The sequence below is a fragment of the Petaurus breviceps genome, unplaced genomic scaffold, assembly GCF_028583685.1.
Source record: "Petaurus breviceps papuanus isolate PSGF00001 unplaced genomic scaffold, PetGlider_PUasm1.0 90775, whole genome shotgun sequence".
NCBI classification, from domain to species: Eukaryota; Metazoa; Chordata; class Mammalia; order Diprotodontia; family Petauridae; genus Petaurus; species Petaurus breviceps.
In genome coordinates, this window is record NW_027187342.1 from 5536816 (window position 1) to 5558720 (window position 21905).

Sequence of the window (21905 nt, forward strand, 5' to 3'; positions counted from 1 at the left end):
ATTTATCAAGCAATTTTCTCATAACAATCTTGTGAGATATGGACTATGAACATTATTATCTCTTTATCTAAAGAAGAAGAAACAAAAACTCAGGTAAGTTAAATGGTTTCTATATGGTCTCACAGATGGTCAGGCTTTGGTTTCAAATCTCTTGACTCCAAATCTCTTAATTCCAAATTCATCTTTTCCACTACATTATCCTGCCTCAAAATCATAATTGAACAGGACCACTCTTCCTTTACCCTACCTTCACCCATCCCCAGGAAGACAGTATTCCCTTCCAAAGTCTCACTGCCAACTTCATGGTATAAATAGTTGGCATTCCAAGGAAAACAAAAACTTCCTTGTGACATGGATTGTTAGATCTTGAGATTGTGAGCAGCTGTTTGGGGGAGGCAAAGGGAATTGGGGTGAAATTATTTCAGGAGTTTCTAGTCTTCTAAAAGAAATTATACTTTAAAGGAAAATAATGGCATAATCTGAACCATATTGGGATCAGCACATCTGAACATATGGAGAAATAAACGACCACCACTGTCTACATATAGAGGCCACTCATCCAAACTGAAGCAAAAGTCTCTTTTCACTTGAGTGAACTTCTTCTGTCTACACAGGTGCCAAACAGTATGGGGGCCATGAAACATTGTCCATAAAATACCTGTCAGTGCTGTTCTCAATGCAGTAACCTTTCTGACGTGTGCTTTCCAGATAGAAGTGAATAAAACAATCCGAGGGAGAACTTTGTGGCCATCTTCTATAAAGAGAGTCCTAAAATTCAGCCTGAATCTATAGGTGAAAAAGAATGAGCACTGATTCCTTCTTACCAAGAGTGAAGAGGTCATTTAAGAGATGGTAGCCTGGAAGATCCAAAAGAATTTCCATGGGACCAATATATTCTCTTTTTATAGGTGGGATCAGTTCCATCTTTAAAAGAGCTATCAATGATTTGAAGGGAAGGAGGGCAGGAAGGACATAAACATGTGTAAAGTGCCTAATAACTTGGCACGCACTGTACCAAGTGCTTTAAAAATACTATACCTTTTGATCCTGACAACAACCCTGGGAGGTGAGTGATGTTATTATCCACATTTTACAGCTGAGGAAACTGAGGCATACAAGGGTTTAGTGACTTACCCAAGGTCAGACAGCTAGAATCTGAGGTTTGATTTGAACTTAAGTTCTTCTTGACTCCAGGTCCATCAACTGCCCCAGCTATCAGACAGGACAATGCAGACCCAACTAAATAATAAATTTGGGGAAGGATATTGGTAAGTTGGTGCTCACTGAAATAAGGGCAAAAGGGATGGTAAAGGGTCACTAGTTCATGCTTTTTGAGGGTCATTTGAAGGAACTTGAGACATTTTGCCTATAGGAGAAAAATTGGGAGGTGAGGAAGGACACCTAGCTTTCTACAAGTCTAGTACTCTCTTGGGGTTTGATAATGGAGGGGCCTTTTTCCTCCTTGCCCAATTTAATGCAGCCACAAATATCCTCTGCTTCCTGTCAGCTATGAGGATTCTTATAATTGACTTCTGAGCCAAAACTCCATGGATATAATAAAGTGATTGTCTCTGTCCCTAAGAAATCTTCTTTCTGCCAATCTTGAGGCATATAAATGACTTCATGAGCCCTAGAGGATCAGTAGAGGAAATGCCTGTTCCCCACCAACCCATAGTCTGTGATCTCATGAGCAGGTAAGCCTGTGTGGGGGATGATGCAACCTACCGTTTATCTCTTCTTTCCTTTGCACAGGACTTTGTGAAATCTTAAAAGTCAGCTGGCAACTGGGCAGTGTAGTGGATAGAGTGCTGGACTTAGAAATGTGACCTTGGACAAGTCACTTAATCTCCCTCTACCTCAGTTTCCTCATATACAAAATGAGGATAATAATAGTACCTACCTCATAGTATATTACATAAGATGACATTATGTGAAATACTTTGCAGACATTAAAGCACTAGACAAATACTAATGGTTTTTTCCCCCTCCCTGAGTCTCGGGGCATTGGTTACCATGGCAGAAAAGGTGACAAAGGTAGATAAGACTTAAGAGAAAGAGACACTTTCAGAGAGAGACAGAAACAGAGAGGTAGTGACAGAGACAGAGAGAGAAAGAGACAGAGACAGAAAAAGAGACAGAGACAGAAAAGGACAGAGACAGAAGGAGACAAAGACAGAGAGACAGAAATAAGAGAGAGAGAGCATCAAAAGAACGAGTCCACATGTGTATACTCAGTGAGGTGAGATGTGAAATAGCTACTGAGGAAAGAATGGAGAGGATTAAAAGCTTAGAACAAATGATATTCAGACATACCTAAAAATTTAATTCCCTGAAACTTAGAATGGACCAAACAGGAAGAAACAACTCCATGAGATTAAAAAACAAATACTGAAAGAATTAAAAATATTGAGAGAAAAAATATAAAGTATATATTATCAGAAACAATTGACCAGGAAAAAGTCAAAAGGAAATTACTTTAGAATCATTGGACTAACTGAAAGTAAAGACCAAACCAATAGCCTACATGTCCTAATTTAAGAATTCATAAGAAAAAAAACTGTTTAGATCTATTAGAATTTTAAATCAAAGTAAAAATGAAAGGAATTAAAGGAATCCACAGGTCACTTCTCATAAGAAACTCCAAAATGAAAACTCCTTAGGGAATAGTCTAAGAGGCAGTTAGATGACTTAGCAGTGAGCCTGGAGTCATAAAGACCTGAGTTCAAATTTAGCCTTAGACACATACTAGCTGTGTAATTCTGGCCAAGTCACTTAACCTCTGTTTACCTTAATCCATTGGAGAAGGAAATAACAAACCACTCCAGTAGCTTTGCCAAGAAAACCCTGTACAGGATCATGAAGAGTCAGACACAACATGAACGATCCAACAACAGCAACAACAAGAACATTCTAGTCAAAAGAAGAGTTTTCAGGTCTAAGGAAAAATAATCCAAGCAGCCTAAAAGAAAGAGTTTAAGTATCAAGGAATCAGAGTCAGAATCACTAACAATTTGGCAGCTGCTACTAAAAAAGGAGGAAAGTCCATAAAACAATCCAAGCAGTAGAAGGTAAAGGCTAACAACCAAAATGATCTATTTGGCAAAATTAAGAATAATTCTAGAGATAAAAAATTGACCTTTAATAAAAAGTGGAACTTCTATCTAAATCCCTAAATTGAAAAGGTCAGAAATGAGCAGAATGTTTACAATATAAATGTAGGAGACAAGAGAAACAGAAAGATATATGTATGTGTGTATGTGTGTGTATACCTATAAATACACACACATACATATATATGCAAGTATATATATATATAATATATATGCATATATGTATAATCAACTGGAAAGGATTTATATGATAAATTATTTTCCTTCTAATAGGGAAAGGAAAAAATTATTCTCTCAGAACCTTAATATTTTCCAGGATCATAGTAAAAGTAAAATGAAGCAGGCAGAGGGCCTGAGGATGATTCTGTTCTCTTTTGATGGTCTCAGGAGGAGAAAGAAATGGGAAGAATGGAGGAATATATTAGGGAGGCGATAGGGTGAATGAGATAAAGATTACACAAATAAGGAGAAAGGAATGGGGAGAACAGGAATCCTGGGAACATTATTTCACCTGAATTGGACAAGGAAATATATATGTGTGTGTGTATGTGTGCACACACATATACACACACACACACACACTGATACTTGTGAAGACTGTGGTGAAGAAATACGTTCATCTTTTGTTAAGTTCGAAATAAAACAAAAACAAATGACCCAACAAGTCTTGTATGCAAGCCTCTTAATTGATTGGAATCTTTCTATGATTCTTTTCTTTTCCTCTAACAAATGGTTAAATGCTTCATTTATTAATACATAGATAAGGACTACAGTGTTTCCCTGATAATAAGACCTATCCCAAAAATAAGCCCTCCCCTTACTGTGTAAGATTCCTCTAAAATAAGCCCTCCCCCGAAAATAAGCCCTATTGAGATTGCTACTGTAGTGAAGGTGATCCCCTGCTCTACACGCTACATTACGGTACCCTCTGTATGCACTGCCCCTCCCGCCCGTGAAACACACGCCGTGCTCCGAGATGCATCCAATCAGAGCTGCAGCAGTGAGCGCGTCATCCTGTTCTTCCCCAGTGATTTGCTTATTGAATAAAGGTACATTTTTTTGTTCACATTTACCTGTTTATTAAAATTGCTGTCAATGTTCATTAAAACAAGCCCTCCCCTGAAAATAAGCCCTCTGGTGTTTTTCTGTCCAAAAAAACAATAAGACAGTGTCTTATTATCGGGGAAACACGGTAGTAATGTGAAATCATTGGTATAGGAAATTCCTAGATGAAGAAACTTCCACTACAGTTCAGGTTGAAATCTCCTCTAAAACTTATAGTCTTAATAGTGTTGTCTAGAATGACTCACCTAAGGACAGCTAGGTGGCACAGTGGATAGAGAACTGGCCCTGTAGTCAGGAGGAATTGAGTTCAAATCTTCCCTCAGCTACTTACTAGTTGTGTGAACCTGGGCAAGTCACTTAACCCTGATTGCCTTTTTCCCCCCAAAATAAAGAAAAGCCTTTAGATTGACTCACCCAGGACCACAGAACCAATATAGGTCAGCCACAAGACTTGATTCCAGGTCTTTCTGGCTTCAAGTCTTCCTTTTTATCCATTATAATACTTCTTGATATACTAATACTTAAACTACTATTACCAATGATAGTAATAATATTAGTGATAATGACAAGCATTTATATGGTGTTTTAAAATTCACAAACATTTCACAAATACTACCTCATATTATCCTCTCAACAATCCTGAGAATTATGTGTTATTATTTTCCACCATTTACAGATGAGGAAACTGAATCACAGAAATGTTAAGTGATTTACCTAAGGTCACACAGTTTAAAGTGTCTGGGCTAGATTTTAACTTAGACTTTCTTTCTTGAGTTCCAAGTCCAATGCTTTATCCACTGTGCCACCTATGTTGGTACCTCTATTAATCAATATGGCTATGTTTGTACATTTGTATCTACATGTATATATTCTATATCAAGTAATGTAGATTCATTTATATTTCTTTTTTAAATTTATTTCTTTACTTTTAGTTTATAACATTCAGTTCCACAAGCTTTAGAGTTTTAAATTTTCTCCCTCTCCCTTTCCTCCCCCCTTCCCAAGATGGCATGCAATCTGATATAAACTCTACATATACATTCATATTAGACATATTTTCACATTAGTCATGTTGTAAAGAAGAATTATAACCAATGGAATGAACCACAAGAAAGAAGAAACAAAACAAAACAACATAAAAAAGAGGGAGACAGCAAATAGTATGCTTCAATCTGCATTCAGACTCCATAATTCTTTCTCTGGATGTGGATTACATTTTCTATCATGAATCTTTTGGAGCTGTCTTAGAACCTTGCATTGCTGAGAAGAGCCAAGTCTATCAAAGTTATCATCACTTGATGTGGCTGTAACTATGTACAATGTTCTCCTGGCTCTGCTCCCCTCACTCAGCATCAGTTCATATAAGTCTTTCCAGGTGTTTCTGATTTCCTCCTGCTCAACTCTGATTCTTTCTTGCTAAGCATACCCTTCTCTGTATTAGAACAAAATGACAGATCCATAGATGATTTGTTTATGTTCTCTGGGTACCATTTGCTACTTCCTTTCCCCTGCCCTTGCTAGGGGAGACACCTTAGACATAAGACAAAATTAGAAGTGTTCTTCAGATACCACCTCATACCTATCAGATTGGTTAATATGGCAGGAAAGGAAAATAATAAATATTGGAGAAGATGTGGAAAAATTAGTACATTAATGCATTGTTTGTGGAGACATGAACTGATCCAACCATTCTGGAGAACAATTTGGAACTATGCCCAAAGGACAATCAAACTGTACATACCCTTTGATCCAGCAATACCATGACTAGGTCTGTATCCCAAAGGAATCGTAAAAAAGGGGAAAGGATTTACCTATACAAAAATGTTTATGGCAACTCTTTTTATGGTGTCAAAGAATTGGAAATTGAGGGAATGTCCACTAATTGGGGAATGGCTGAACAAGTTGTGGTATATGAATGTACTGGAATTGTGCTATAAGAAATGATGAGCAGGAGGGTTTCAGAAAAAACAGGAAAGATTTACATAAACTGATACAGGTTGTGGGGGTGGGAAGTTAGAAGCACACACTTTTGAAAAGAGACAGGGTCAAAGTAGAGAACAGAACAAGTGCGGGGCAGGATAGGATGGGGGAAATATAGTCAGTCTTTCACAATATACCCACTATGGAAATGTTTTGCATAGCTACATGTGTACAACCTATATTGAATTGCCTATCTTCCCAGTAAGGGTGGGTGATGAGGGAGGAAGGGAAAGAATCTGGAATTCAAAGTTTTAAAATCAAATGTTTAAAAATAAGATAGATAGATAGATAGATAGATAGATAGATAGATAGATAGATAGATAGATAGATAGATAGATAGATATAGATATAGATATAGATATAGATATAGATATAGATATAGATATAGATATAGATATAGATATAGATATAGAAATAGATTACATGCAACTGGGAAATAAGATAGACAGGCACTGGGGTGTAGAGATCCACTGTGCCCCACTGGAAAGTCAGAGGGGGAATGGGGGAGGATATAGGAGAGAACAGATGAGGGAGGGGGAATAAAATGGGATTGCTATATTGGGGTGGTGGGTAGGAGAAAGATGGGGAGAAACCTATAACTCAAAATCTTGTGGAAATGAATGATGTAAACTAAAAATAAATAAAAATTTTATGTAAAAAAAAAAAGACTCATGATGAAAAATGCTATACACATCCAAAGAAAAACTATGGAGTTTGAATGCAAATCAATGCATGCTATTTTAACTTTTTGTGTGTGTGGCTTTTCCCTTTTGTTCTGTTTCTTCTTTCACAATATGACTAAAGTGGAAATTAAAAAAAAAAACGTTCCTCAGAAATCTGGGTTGAGGGTAGAACTGGAGTACAGGGGAAGTCTACTTCTATCAATAGGACAAGCAACTCAAAAGCAAGGAACCCAGGGCAAACTGCAAAGACAAGTAAAGGACAGGAATTTGCCAAGATCAGTCTAGCAGTGTCTGGCGAGTCTCTGAGTTTGATGATATTCAAAGGCTTGTCATGTGAAAGAGGAATTAGATGGATTCTATTTGGGCCCAGAGGGCAAAATGAGGAGCAAGTATAGAAGTTAGAGGCAGATTTCAGTTCCATAGCAGGAAAAACTTCTTAACAATTAGAGCCATCTCCAAGTGGAATGAGCAGCCCTAATGGATTCCTCCTTACTGAAGTTCTTTAAGCAAAGACTGAGGGGTCATTTGACAGATGTCTTATAGAGGGCATTTTTTTTCAGGTTTGTGATGGATTTGATGGTTTCTGAGTTCCTTTACCACTCTGAAATTAGGTAATTTTGTGATTCTGAGAGGTCTGACATTGGGATCCTAGGGCTCTCAGTGGGAAAGCCTGGAGAGTCACAGAGTTGTCAGGGCATTGTGCTGCAGTGCTCTGCACAAATTCTCCCGGATACAACTCCCACCTGGAGAGTTTAATTGCTATTCCCACAAATTACCCTTTTCAGAACTGTGGGTCTTATCAAGGTGTTCCGCAAACAAATGAATTATCTCAAAGGAACTGAAATGACCACTGCAGACAGGGTTTTTCCCACAGGCTGAAACATGAATTTCATTTATTTACCTGAGCATATCTCTATGAGAAACGTTTGTTGACTCCTAAGGCTGGAAGAGATATTAAAAGATCATTTGGTCTGGTTCCTTGACCACACTGTCCTGGAAAGATAAAAATGTCTCATTTTTAAGACAGAGGAGACAGAAAAAAAACAACAACAAGTAAACAAAAACAAGTTAAAGCACTGGATTTTTAGTCAGAAGGTCTGGGTTCAAACCCACTCTGCCACTTTCTGTGTGACCTTGGGCAGTTTGTGGAGTATGAGCCATGGGAGTGGATGGGCCTCTCACCCAACTGGAAGCAAGAGAGGAGAGCCTTCATCAATCAGTACTTAGGGGTAAGTGTCCCAAATCTAGCCTCTGTCAAGGACTGTGTTTGGAGCTCTTTTTGTTTTAGAACATTGGCCATTGTGGTATAAGGCAAAGGATTGGCATGAGTGCATTTATGTCCCTTTAGGACATCCTAACAAGTCCTGTTTTCTGACCTGTTCTGCCTATTGTCTCAACCATTTCCTCACTAGTTTTTGGAAAGAAAACAAATCCCCACTATGTGTACCTCTGCTCCTATTAATGTGTTGTTAAAGATTAATGGAGGAAGTCACACAACCAAATTGACTGAGTCCACTACAAATTCACGTTATCTATTCTCAGCTGAATCCTCACTACTACATGGTCCTCCTTTTATTCTTTTCTTATTGACATTCTATCACCACCATCACCCCATAGTAAATATTGAAGACTTTTTCTTCTCTCCTCTAGTCCCCTCCTCTTCAGGAATTTGACTGCAAAAGGATCAAGAGATATTGAACAACAGTTTTAAAAGATGTCAAGGTTGAGTAAAAAAATTAAAATCAAGGATGAGGAGACCTCAGTATGTATGTATGCTGTGGGGAAGGAGATAACAAGCGGGCAACAGGAAGCTGAAAATAAGAAGAAAAGGAATAAGCAAAGTAGAAAATTCCCAGAGGAGATCAGAAGGGAAGAGATCAAGAGTATAAGACAAGAAGTTGTCTTTTCCTCTTTCTCATCTCCTCTCCCTTCCTTCCCCTACCCTTTCCCCTTCTTCTTCTTCTTCTTTCTTTCCTCCTCTTCTTCCCCCCCTCCTTCTTCTTCCTTTTCCTTTTCCGCTTCTTCCTCTTCCTTTTCCACCTTCTTCATTTCAGTGGCATAGGCAACTCCCAAGTGAGGGAACTCCCTCCACCAATCAATACCCACAATTTAAAGATTTAGAGAGTTTCCTGGAGCACTGAAAGGTTAAATTTGTCTAGAATCACAGTGTGTATAAAAGAGAGGATTTGATCTTACAAAATTATATTTTTTAAAGAATGCTATTTATTTTATTGTATATTATCTACACATAAACATACATATACATATATACATGCATATATATATTATATTTATATGACATTTTAAAGTTTGCAAAGAACTTTTGAATATTATCTCCTTTGATCCCCACAACAACTCTGTATAGTAGGTACTATTTTTGTCCCCAATTTATAGGGTGGGAAACTGAGATTCATTGACTTGCCCAGGATCATACAGAGAATAAATAGCTGAGGCTGGATATAAACTCGTCATGATTCCAGGGCCTTGTGCTCTGCCCACTTGGTATCTTTCTCATCATTCTGGGAATCTCATAGATTTTCAAAAGAGTGAATCTTCTTCAATGGAAGGGGAACCAAAACTGGTTCCAATTACTCATTTGCATTCTTAAAAGTTTTGCAGGTACCTCAGATAGTCAGGTCCATAACACACACAATGTGAAGTACTGGTATCTGAGGACATACTTGGTAAGTCTTTCATTGAACAAGTACATCAATAAGCACAAACATGTCAATATGCAAAGAACAAGATTGAAGGAGAACCTGTGGATTTTTGTACTTTATTTCTTCTGTACATTAAAAACAAGTTTTATTGATGCTCTTTTTGCATTATTGACACTACCTCCCGACCCTTCTTCACGGAAAAATTATCTTCATTGAAATATGCGTAAAGGTATGTGCTAATATGTTCTTGTTAATGCTGAATGCAGTTTTAGGAACTGGAGTGATAGTGGACCAGCAGCTGGGATTTGGGGAAGATACTGACCCATTCACGTTTGCACCAAATACTGATTTTTCTACATGCCAACTAGCAGCTACAGGAGTAACTAAATACAGTTTGTAAAGTCTATGGACTTTCACTTTCAGTTGCTTTTTTTAAAAGTAGACATTGTGTTCTGGGTCAATCTTCACAAAGCAGATGGGGCAAATTCCTGTGGAGTCAGGTGACCAGGGTGCTGGCCACTGTTGTGCCTTTTCTCTCACAGTCTTCTTTGGAAGTCTGGTGAAGCTTATGAACCTTTTCTCAGAATAATGTTTTTAAATACATAAAATGACAAAAAAAAATATTGAAAAACAATTTATCTCTCTATCTACCTATCATCTATTTGAATTAAGCAAAAACCAAAATAAAATCTGGGACCACAGGTTAAGAACTCCAGCTCGTTCAGAAAAAAAGGGTCCAATTTCCACTTGCCTCTTGGGTACTGAGTTTTATTGCCCCTGGGCTAGTCCCAATACATTTGTGCTGTTTGTCATTCATTCTGCTTCTTCCAAAGAAATTTCAGCAAAGGGAAAAATACAGTGAGCCAACTCTTGGACGAACCACATTGTACCTGTCTCTATAAGACGCCAAAACATTCAAGTGTTTCTGAAGCAAGAGTTATTTGGTGTCAGGTAGATAAAACGTCTAAGTAACTAGATTTTTCCCGTTTCAGCTGGACTTTTGCTATCCTGGAGACACAACCTCAGTGTGTGACTTGAGCTTCAAGATGAGGAAAGATAATCTTGAATGAGGAATAATACTGCACAGTCAAGGTAAAAGTGCACCTTTCCCTACTGAGGTAAAAAGTATGCCTCTCTTTTCATTTCCTCACACAACCTCTTCAACTTATTTCAAATGGCACCTCCTGGAGAGGAAGTTAAGCGTTGAGGGATTTGAGAATCCAAAAGTTTCCTTTGAAACTTTGTGGTTGTGTGACTTTATTAAACTCTGCAGCAGACCTTCACAGGGGTAAATGCCCTAATAATGGTCAGAGGACTTAACATCAAGGGTGGAAATCTGATATGCACAGATGGAACCCATGGAATTATGGGTACTGGGAAGCTTCCTGTTTTCCAAAGCTAATGGCCATGATTTTCAAATATGGCTTTATTGTGTGTGTGTGTGTGTGTGTGTGTGCGTGTGCGTGTGTGTGTTATAGCCAAGCAAGAAGGTGCAAGGTCACTCCACATGGAGGTGTCTAATGTTCTCCTTTTTGGAAGAAGGAGGTGAATATGAGCCCTGGTACGTTTTAATTATGGAAAACTGAAAAGAAAGGAATAAAATCCAGGCCAACAAAGCAAAGATTTAAGCTGACATCACTTTCCATATAATTGTGATGCCGGCAGACACTCAATAAACATATCAGCATTGTTAAAATGATTTATCGGCCAAATAGTTGAATGTAAAATATTATCAATATATGTGTCATCATTGATCTTTCTCGGGTCTAGCTGCTGAAGAATGGGGCTGTGAGATGATTTCAACAAACAATCCTTGACAGGAAACCAAAGGCAACAATGCGCAGGGACAGACAGCTGACAAATGCAGTATGGGGCCATTAAAACATGTGATGAATTTGCCGGGAAAGTATATATTTGTGCAAGAGGTGAGCTCATATCTACCATAAATTTGTCAGCCGTGACACAGTGCTCTCCAGCTTGGCATGAGTAATGCCTTGCTATTTGCCGGCTTTGTCTGGCAAAAGCTCTATCAGTCACTCCAGGGTTATTTACAAAGAAATGTGTCTATCAGTTACAAGGACATGACTTTGCCACTAAAAGATAACAAAAGAGGAAATCAGCCAGTGGCCTCTCAGCAAGGGCTGTGTCTTCTCCAGAAAAGCACTGCCTGGGAATGAATCAGATGGACGGCAATGGGCTGTGCTGGCCCGGTGCCTGGCATGGGCAGCCTTAGTGCATTTATCCACACTGATTAGATTAGAAATTATTAATAGGGGGCTATGGAGTAGAGCAAAGGGTCATTTAGAGTTTAATTCTGTTCTCAGATAACTTCATTTCGGCTGATGGGATTGTTATTGTAGGGGTTTTATATGTTTATAGGAAACAATATACTCAATAATGAAGTCTTGCCTCCTTCTGCAAGGTCAGGAAAGCTATTGTGTAGCTAGATTGAAGTCTTCACAATTGTGTTAATTAAGTAACAGTGATTGGACTTGGTCTCCTCATGAAATGCATTTAAGGGACTAAAAGCTGCTGAGAATGTAGTCTTTCAATATAAATATATAGCGAAACAAGTAAGACCAGAAAGCAGTCAGAGATTGAGTAAACAGAATAGCTGACGCGAAGCTTTTACTTAAAGAAGACAGCGGCTTGGCTGGCAGATGGAGCTTCTTGCCACATAAATACAAATGTCTCATCAGTTTAGTATTAAACGTAACAGGTCTTTTCTCTTTTACTCAATTCCTGACGAATCTGGAAGACAAGGTTATAGAATTTGATATTGATGGTGCATTATGACTCATCAGTCACTTTATTCCCTCCTAGCCCTGCCTGTTGGAAGCAGATGATTAGTATACAATGAGATCCAAAGCCTTTTCTGATAAAGGGCCATTTCATTGGTCTTGCATAATATAATAGGGCCATTAGTGACACTGGCTCAGGCTCTGTCGTCATCTCCATTATGAACTCCCACTTTCCCCCCTGGTTTATAACTTGGCCATTAAAATTTGCTGAAGACAGCTAGAATTCTATTTGTTCCAAGAGACAGGTTCCCTTCCAAACAATTGCAAGGAGGCAGCTGGCTGGAAAATGGCAAGTGGAACCAGTGAGGCAGACGAAGGTGACTTAGCAAGTTTGGGCTTGGTTACCCACAGTCTACACACACCCAAAGGGTTTCTGCTTTGAAAGTGAAGCTCTTTTCCAATGGTGCATGATGTAGAGTTGAAGAAGAACAAATCACAGATGGAACTTGGCAAGGGATGATTGATCATTTCTTACCCTCAGGTGACCACCGTCCTGGGACAGCACACATTCCCACCCCCTTCCTCCCCCATAGGAGGATTGCTGAGTCTGTGGATGTCATGAGTAGGAGTGACAGCTTCATTGATATAACATATTGTAACTGTTCCAAAGGAGCCATCATAGTCAATTGTACCAGTGAGATGTGAGCTATGGAACTTTTACTTTACCACTGGTCACAGCAGCTCAAAATGCTAACTGACTCTGATCTGTTTAGGAAGAAGTATGTCATCGTAAGACTCCTAAATACATATAAAAATAGGGGTCTCCCAAAGGAGTCTCTTCTACAGCTTCCTAAATCTATATTTTAATTAATCCATCGAGACTTTTAAAAATGACCCTCAAATACATGATTAATAATGCACTGTGATTCAGCTTTGGCATTCACTTAGTGGAGTCATGTTATGTCTTTTGTGCTTTCCTAGAGACATGAATGAGGAAAGCAGTTTGGTACAGTGTAAAGAGTGTTGGCTTGGGGTAAGAAGAAACCTGGGTTCAAATCCCACCCCCTGAGACTTAGCTCTGTAAGCATAGGTCACTCACTTAATCTCTTTGAGCCCCTTCTACTTATCTGTAAAATGCCAGTAATAATACCAGTACCTCACAGGATTGTTGAGAATTTTAAAAGAGGATGTTAAATGCTTTTCAAACCATAAAAAGCTACATAAATGTAAGTTCAGCCACTAATTTACTAGATAATTCTGAACTTTCCTCATCTATAAAATGAGCAGCTTGGGATAGATAGTCTCTCTAAGGCCTCTTTCAACCCCAAGAGTCTGTGCTTTGAATAAAAAGAAATATTACATTCACGTTTCAGCAGTGTTTAGGATACATTGTGAGGTATAATAAAAGAAAAGGAAGGAGTCCTATTCAATTCACCTGAAGTCAGGTTTTAATTCATGGAATGGGAAAGTATGAAAGATTACTTTAACATACTCTAGAGAAGTATGAAAGATTACTTTAACAACTGACTTGCTGACTTCTATCTGGAGATAGACACTTTGTTCTCCGAAAACCTCTCTGGCTTTTTTTGTTTCAGGTTTCTATAGTAGACCTATATCTAGCGATACTGGTGGCCAGGGTAAGCCGCACCAAACTCAGGCAGGGGTGGGGTAACATGTGACCTGGAGGTCACAGGTTTCTTAGCTCCGATAGGGTAAGCAACGCAATATACACTCACAGTTTTGTGATTCACAATATAAAAAGAATGCATTTTCTTTTCATAGTACACAATGCCAAGAATAATTTCATAATACATAAGACAAAGAATATATAATTTAAAGACTAATTAAGATATATTCAGATGGATAGAAGGAAGAAGGAAAATTAGTAGATATGTACTTCCTAACTGCCTGAGCTAAAGCATTGATATGTAATTTCTTTCATGTCACAATTGCTTAAAGTCATGCTGTTTAAATAGGAAAAGGAAGTTTCTTCTGCCATATAGGATACAACATTCATAGTGTCTTTTGATCAAACATTCAAAACCTCTTCCATGACATTAAACTATATGGATTCCCCATTTTTTTGCTCTGAAATTCTATTTCACTGGGCACTTTCTTCATGATCTCACTAGTCATTCTCATTCCTATTTTGGTGCTTTTGTTCATGCTGTCCTTCTTCTGGGCATACCCTCCCTTTGTCCCAGGCCTATACAAATCACATCCATACTTCAAGGTACCACCTTCTCCAAGAAGCTTTCCTTGATTATTTGGGCCTTCGCTGTTCTCCTCAGAATTCTTATGGTACACAGTCTATAATAGCCGTTACCTGTTTTTTTTTTAGTATGCAAATCCTCATGTGAAAGTACTTATAATAAGAACTGAAAGGAACTAGTTAATGTGAAACCCCCAAGAATCCCTCCTGAATATCACATAGCATATTACTTAAGAGTGTCTGATGAGAATGTTTACTATGATTATATTGTTGATTATCATAATGTATGTTTGCACTCTCAAATAGATTAATAACTTCTCCCAAGATAGATTTTAAGCAACTTGATAAAAGGCAGAGAATGACTTAGACTTCTGTATACTCCCAAGATGTTGAAAAGTTCATATTTGGGACAGCTAAGTAGTACAATGGATAGAGTGCTAGACCTAGAATCAGGAAGACCTGAGTTCAAATATAGCCTCAGATACTTAATAGCTCAAGTCACTTAACCTTGTTTACCTCAATTTCTTCATTTGTAAAATGAGGTAGAGAAGGAAATAGAAAACCAGTCCAATATCTTTGCCAAGAAGACTCCAAATGGGATCAGAAAGAATCAGACATGACTGCAATGACTGAATAACAACAAAATAACTGTTAGTTACCTGATGAGTCAGTTAGTGGTACATTGTATAGAGCACTAGGCTGGAATCAGGAAGACTTGAGTTCAAATCTATTCTTAGATACTTACTACCTCTGTGACCTTGGACAAGTCACTGTAATGGGAATGCAAATTTGGAAGATCTTCCCTGCCCCTAGGCTAAAGTGCATCTGAAGGCTGGGGTGGGAGGCTTGTTTTTCAGTAGATACTTCCTGATTGGCCAGTGAGTCAATAAGGTTGTTACATTCTCTGAGCCAGGAGAAGGCTATATAAGCCCTGATGTGAGGCTTTGTTTTGGGGGCTCACTTTGAGAAATGTTCTGTGATTTGATCTGTATTCTGGGAAGCCGTTGTCCAGGACCCCCCCGGCTTTGAAAAACCCAGATGCTGATTTGGTATGGATGTAATGGTTGGACAGTTTGGAAATGTGTCTACTTGATCTGTTTCTGTCTTGATAATTCTGCCTGTATAATTTGAAGTTCGGGGTGCTGACCTTTTTCCCCTGAACAAGGTAAATGATATATGTCTGACTGATTAAAGTAAGTTTGTTAACCCATTTTGAGTTGCTTTCCTTTATCAAAGCAGATCCAAGAACCTGTATTGCTAGCAGCCACTCTGGGAACGCTGGGGTGCTTGCTGCTATAGTCACTTAACATTTATTTGCTTCAGTTAATGGGGATAATAATAGCACCTATCTCACAAGATTGTTGTGAGTATCAAATGAGATAATATTTGAAAAAAAGAGAGAGGGAAAGAAAGAGAGAAAGGATGGAAGGAAGGAAGAAAGAAAGAGAGAGAGAGGAAGAAAAGAAGAATGAAGGCAAAAGAAAAAAGGGCCTTAACTCAGTGCCTGTTACATAGTAGGTGTTACATAAACATTTATTTCTGTCCGTCTTCTCCTGATGTCCCACATTGGTCATTGACCCTGAGTATCACACTCTTATTTTAATGATCTTCTATAAACCGTGGAATTGTCATTAAAAAAATGGCATGGCATAGGAATTAGAGATTTTCTCTTTTAGAGGTAATGAATCTTGCCTCTCTGTTGAACTTGGCTTAGCATGGCTTCACCAAATTTAAGAATGATTGATAGCTAGTAAGAGCAGGAATTCATTTAGGAGACTCAGCCTTGGATGATATTTTGAAAATTCATTAGATTTATGAAAATTCTATTTGGCTTACAAATTTAAATTCTACAAGGATCTGTAATTTCATCAGTGTGGACATTTCCTCCTTTGACATAACAACAACACCTTGCATTTCTCTACCACTTTGTTTGCCAAAAGCTTTATAAATATTATCTAATTTTATCCTCACAATGCTGGGAGGTAGGTACTATTATTACCCTTGTTTTACTGATGAAGAAACTGAGGCTAAGAGAGGGAGGTCTCTCTGAGGCCAGACTTGAACTCAGAATTTCCTGCAACTCTCTGTCCATTGCATCACCTAGCTCCAGGGCAACACCTTCAGTTTCCTTGTCTGTAAAAGAAATTTCATAAAATTACTGTGAAGATCAAACATTCCTTTGAAAACATTAAAGAGCTATTTGAATATTAGTTATTATCATTATTCTTTAAGAGTTTTGTGCTTGAAATAAATCTTCCCTCTGTCCCTAAGTTGGTGATGAGCCTCTTAGAATTAAAGTGGGACAAAGGGCACATGTCCATAAATAAGACCCTTCTACCTTAGTACCACCTTCCAGAGCTTATGTTCTATTGGCATAGTCTTTGAAAACCTGGGTCTTTTCTGCAGCACAATGAAGCATCAGAGGATCATACTCATGGTCAATTGCAAACTTAGCTCAACTGCTCCAAACTTATCTTTTTTTGCTGTGGGCCCCATGTATCACTTACCATTTCTATTCACTTTCTCACCATATGAACAGTGTAGTAGACAATGCTGAGTTCCTTCATAAACACAGATCCTGTTGAAAAGAAAACCAAAGAGACACTAAGAGGAAAGTAAGAATATAACACATTTAATTTCTTTCAGGCAGGTTGGGTTTCCATTTTGTCCATTACCCAGTTTCCTTGAGGGCAAGTCTGATTTTTTTTTCCCAAGCCTTAGGCATATAGACCAATGCTAATTTTCCTAGATTCTTGTAATTGATATGTGGATGGATCAGAATATGTTTTCCCCCTGTCTCCTGTGACGAATCATTCTTGTTTGTTCTAGATGCTTCTGGACTTGCTGCCCTGTGTCATTCCTAACTGGTGCCAGTTTTTGATAAATGACACAGTAAGACCTGGTGTACTACCGCAGGTCTTTATTTTCCTTCTGTGTTTGGAGGTAATGATTTTAAAGATGGCCAAATGGCTAATGAGCCTTGCCCCCAGGAGCTAAGCACAAAAGGAACTCTTACTAGCCTATCAAAAGGCTTCTTTGTAAATGGTGGGAGCTAGAGTGAGCAAGATGAATGGATGTTTGTGCATCATATACTTTGAGAATTGAATAGAGGATTTATGGCATTCCCTGACTTGACACACTTCACACTTGTCATGCTGGCACATTGCATTATATTCTGCTGCCCATGGGGCTTTTGATGATGTTTGAGAAACAGGTAATAGATGTCTCAGTGCTATATACATACATTTGTGGGAAAAGATCAAATATTAAAAACAAAGATACAGTAAAATCCTGCCCAACCAAACAAAAACACACATCTCTTCTTTACTGTACCATCACCACCGACTGCCTTACCTTTTGATAAAACTTGTTCCTCTAGCTAGTAAGATGAGTCACATGGGACAATGAATGTCACAAACTAAAATTTTAGTTTTATAGATTTATTACATGGGTATTTGTAGATGTGTTGTATGTGCATATATACATATAGATCAATGAATATATAGTGGATATATACATGCATCACCCACATAAATGTGTGTGTATATATACACACACACACACACACACACATATATATGTATATGTGTGTATACATATATCTACACAAATGCATTATCTACGTATGTAGCTCTGGAAAACCAGACTTTGATAAAATCCATTGGGATTCAAATGGAACTATTTGAATACCCTTTAAACCCAATTACTCTGTTTCTCACTGATTGGCCAATGATAGGTCCCAGTCCAAGCTTCCCTTGCTCATTGTTTGGGTTTTGATAGCTCAAGTGAATGTAAATAGAAATTATTTTTGTTCTGGCCAGAAATGCTTTGGGTCTTCTCCTGTAGCAGCAAGCACCCCAGCATCTCCAGGGTGGCTGCCAACACAGGTTCTTCGATCTACTTTTTGGAAGGAAAGTAACTCAAAATGGGTTAATGTAATGTAATACCAAGCAAAGGCAACTTCCCAGGTTCAAAATACCAGCATAGGTGCTCTCTATTTTATTCAGTAACAAACCCAGAACAGAGAAGATCAAAACATGACATCATTCAAAATACAGCATTTACTAAGTGTGATTAAATCATCTCCAAGGCCTACCCCACCCCAGGATTTTCCAATCATTCAATCAATTACAAAGTCTCTGTTCCAAATACTTCTCCACCCCTAGGCTATACCTTAATTAAGTCCACCACAAAGCCCCTCTTCTCAAATGGAGATTAGTTTCCAAACATAAGTAAAATACATTCATTTGCTCAACCATAGAACACAAAAAGGTCAAAAGTTCCCCACCCCTGGATCACAATTGAATCTACCCCAGAGTTACATCAAGTTTAAACACAGCACTTAATACCCAAATGGAGGTCTTTTCTTCATCTTGACACGAGGCAAGTTCTCAGCAATCTTAGTTCCTGGAGAGACAAGGCTTAGCAAGGCCATAAGATACATTGCCAGTCCCTTCATGAATTTATCCTCTGTCTGTAGAACAGTCCTAGAACCCCTGAACACATTAGCAAAGCCCTCTCCCAGGATTTCTGTAAACATACAACAAGAAAATCCTTCTTCAGGGCTTCTGAACCAACAGAAAGGCTCCCAGACCCCTGCAACAACAGCACTGTCCTTCACCAGTGGACAGTATTCATTCTGTCTGCCGGACAGTCTCCAGACCCCTGCAACAACAGTACTGTCCCTCACCAGTGGACAGTATTCACTCTCAGTACTGTCCCTCACCAGTGGACAGTATTCACTCTCTGTCTGCAGGACAGTCTCAGGCCTTCTTAACCAAATGCCAGGTTCCAGGACTTCTTCAACAGGACAGTCTTTCACCAGTGGACAAATCTGGCAAAATAACATCAAAACAGACAGACAAAGTACCAGCAAAACAGCCATGTCTCCTCAGTCCTTGGCAGCTCAGGGGGCAGGTCTCAAAAGTCCAGGGCAATTAAAAGCGGCCACCAGCAATCTCTTAGTCTCTCCCTCTCCACGAGGTGCTGCTTCCAAAAAGAACTTCCGCCTCTCTCTTGTCTCTCCAAATCTACATCACCAGCTCCTCCCACTTCAGGACTTTCTTTTCACATCAACAAGCCCATCCCACAGGTGGGATTAACAAACCCTGGGTTTTAATACAATCAATTTGAAAACCAAGCCAATACAGGGGAATCTTTAATTGCCATTACTATCACAGTTAACAATCTTGCTTTAATCAACCAAACATATCATTTACCTAGTTCAGGGAAAAAAGTTAGCACCCCGAACTTCAGAGTATACAGAGGTTACAAGCAAACAGAAACATTTCAAGCAGACAGGCCTCCAACTATCCAACCATTACATCTATACCTAGTCAGTTACCAGAGAGAGAAGCATGAACATCTGGGTTTTTCAAAGCCAGGGGGCTCTCAAAGGCTGCCCAGAGTCTGCCCAGAGTCTTGTCTGGTCAAATCACACAACACTTCTCAAAGTGAGCCCCAAAACAATGCCTCACATCAGGGATTATATAGCCTTCTCCAGGCTATATAACAATTCTCTTGATCCACTGCCCAATCACAAAGTATCTCCTGAAAAACAAGACTCCTACCACAGGCTGCAGGTGCATTTAAGCCTAGGGGCAGGGAAGATCTTAAAAATTTACATTCCTATAACATCTCCCAGACTGATTCTTTTTTGAAGGCAAACTAAGCCACCTTTTGCCTCAATTCTTGCCTAACCTTTATTCACTGAATGGATGTTGCCTGAGACAAACTAAGACCTAAGAAAGACCTTAGCTTTTAAGCTAAAGGCTTTTTAAGCTAAAGGCTTAGCTTTTAAGCTAAGGCCCTGCAAGGTCTCCTGCTACATCTGGGGCCATCATCAGTCATCCTGACCTGTGTCTTGCCATTGGACTCACTGGAGTCCACTGGAGTAACACTGGAGGACAGATTGAGACTGATGACTTTGCACAGCCCTGCCTCACTTAAATCCAATTCATTTGTAAGTCAAGACATCATACTACTGATTATCATTGGTCCTCTTTGAGAATAAAGGATGAACAAAAATCTATGTATGTGTGTATGCATGTATATATTGTATATACACATAATATATAAAAATAAATAGCTTAAAACTACACTACGGCTTTTGGGATACTATGTATATGTATGTATGTATGAATAAGGCAGCATAGCTACATAAGAAGACAGGCTCAAATCTAAGAGGACCTGGGATCAAACCTTGCCTCCGAACACATACTGCCCATGTGATGCTGGGCAAGTCACAATGCTCTAAACAGCTCCCTAAAGTTGTAAATTGCCAAACTGTATTGGTAGACAGAATTATTTCCTCACCCAGAGGCAGCTAGGTGGCTATGAATAGAACTGGACTGGAATAAAGAAGACCTCAGTTCAAATCCAGCCTCAGATACTTCCTAGTTGTATAACCCTGGGAAAGAAACAACTTCTGTATGCTAAAGTTTATTCAACTGTAAAATGGTGGTAATAATAGCATCGACTTTTCAGGGTTGTTATGAGGATCAAATGAAATATGTGTAAAGCTCTTAGAATTGTGCTGGACACATAATAGACACTTAACAAATGCTTGTTCCCTCCCTTCCTTCCTTCCTTCCTTTCCAGGTGTCCTCCATACCAATGAAATCACAGGTCTGGTCCCTATCCTATAAATATGAATATACATTCAGAGGGTTCATGGTTATTATGGTTGAAATAACTCTGTAATAGTTAAAGACCTCACTATTCATTTAAAATTTAACCTATTTGTGTCTTGGTTTCTTCATTTGCCAATTGCTGATAATATATGCCTGGCCATTCTTCATAGAGTTGTTGGGAAGAATGAATTAAAAGATACCTTTGAAAGCACTTTGGAATGTACAAAGTACCAGGTAACTACATGTGAACATACATACATATGTGCACAAACATCTTTTAAAGCTCTGAGAAACAGGAAACTTACAAGTATGAGTGTCTACATTTTACTGGTATGTTTATTTTTTTGTTTTTGTTTTTTTTCCCCAAGATAAAGTAATAAATGCTAGAAGGTGATAACATTAGGCTCCTGTTCTGCTTCTGGGCTTATGGAAATACAATCTGGGCTGAGATCCTTTTAGTAAAAATTAAAAATTATGAGAAGACATTAAATAATACAAGGAGAGGGCAGCTAAGTGGCACAGTGAATAGAGCATAGGCCCTGGAGTCAAGAGGACTTGAGTTCAAATGCGACCTCAGACACAACACAAAAACTGGCCATGTGACCTTGGGCAAGTCATTTAACTCCAATTGCCCTACCTTTCCCCTTCCAAAAGGAAAAAAAAAGAAAACTACATAGTAGTGGATACATTGATCAGCCTACGTAAATAATTATAAAAGGGATCTGACTGTAACATAAGCATGGTCCCTATAATCAAAGACTTGCATTTGCACTTCTTGTTATAGAAATCCACTGTGGTTATTGAATAACTATAGACAATATA

General features: G+C 38.6%; 1 long non-coding RNA gene across 2 annotated transcripts in view; it reads left to right on the forward strand.

The window, feature by feature from the left end:
- LOC138146933 (uncharacterized) overlaps positions 1–21905 on the forward strand; it is a 164354-nt gene that overhangs the window by 127259 nt on the left and 15190 nt on the right. For both annotated transcript variants that reach the window (XR_011164649.1, XR_011164648.1), the window contains one exon: positions 10491–10590. This is a non-coding gene — a long non-coding RNA (uncharacterized lncRNA). The remainder of the gene's footprint in view (positions 1–10490; positions 10591–21905) is intronic.